This window comes from Ovis canadensis, chromosome 10, assembly GCF_042477335.2.
Source record: "Ovis canadensis isolate MfBH-ARS-UI-01 breed Bighorn chromosome 10, ARS-UI_OviCan_v2, whole genome shotgun sequence".
Classification (NCBI taxonomy): domain Eukaryota; kingdom Metazoa; phylum Chordata; class Mammalia; order Artiodactyla; family Bovidae; genus Ovis; species Ovis canadensis.
The window spans coordinates 21,948,513-21,949,853 of NC_091254.1; positions in this window are offsets into that span (position 1 = coordinate 21,948,513).

Here is a 1,341-nt window from a genome sequence, read left to right on the forward strand (position 1 = left end):
CTTTTGTAATTCAAACTTATCCCCTCAACCCTAAGCAAACAAACAGCTACAGTAAAAATTTTCATTATCAAAAAATAGTTCTGAATATTATTTTTTATTTGAACAGCTTAAGATTTTACTACACTTTACGTATTTTCATTATTAAACAGATAGGTAGAAGGCAGTCATATCTAAAAGTTTGTAGAATATATTTTAGATAACCTATTATATAAAATATGTGCTATATATTATTTTTTTCTATGAAATGTGAGTTATTTTGGCTGTTATTGGAAAAGTTTCTTCATTTGATAGTATATTGCTGTGACTAGGATTACAGAATCTGAGAACAAATTATGTGGGTTTGAATACCAACATTTTTCTAAATGTGTTTTACATCGTGCAAAACTAATAACACAGAATTTATACTAGATAAAAAAGAAATAAATAAACTTAAGGAAATACAGTTACAATAGTGTCTGACTTATATAAAACAAAGTTAACATGCAATTCTTACAATTACCTCATTTTGATCTGGCATACGTTTGTTTGGTCCACATTGTTGAAGATTTCTCTTATAATAGTAATTTCCTTCTTCATACTATAAAAAGAAAAGCATAAAAGATGAATAAAGAGAAAGGAAGAATAAAAGAGAGGCAGAAAAAAATGAGGAAAAGACGTGAATGAACTGTATTAAAAGAATATGGACATTTGAAGCCAGATTGAATAAAATAAATTTAATCAATATGATGTTCTATTAATATGTATGTATTTAGCATATACATTCTCAGAAAGCTCTATATTATTATACAAGGAACTACCATGTTATAAGGAGAAGGAAAAGGCAGCCCACTCCAGTACTCTTGCCTGGAAAATCCCATGGATGGAGGAGCCTGGTAGGCTACAGTCCATGGGGTCACAAAGTGTCAGACATGACTGAGTGACTTCACTCACCATGTTATTAATAGTAACAATTGATAAATAGTTTTGATACTCAGTCTTGGGATCTTAGTTTTTTGAGTTCTCCAAAATTCTGAAATTGAAATATATTTAAAAAATAAATATATGGACTAAATGAAAGTAAATAAATAATAACATTAAACGTGAGAGAGTTTGACCCAGTAAAAATGACAGTCATGCCCTTTAAATTGTTATAATGACTAATATCTAAATCATATATGAAAGATACAGCTTCAAATTACACCTTCCTAATTAAACATTCTCTCTATTCAAAGCTAATTTTGAATATGTCATGGATAAGATCATTAGATCCTTGGTTTTAGAATCTGAGGAAGGGAGCCACAGTTCTGACAAGTGGTGCTGCTCAGGGCAGGCTGCCCCAAGGCATGTCACTTTGGCAGATGG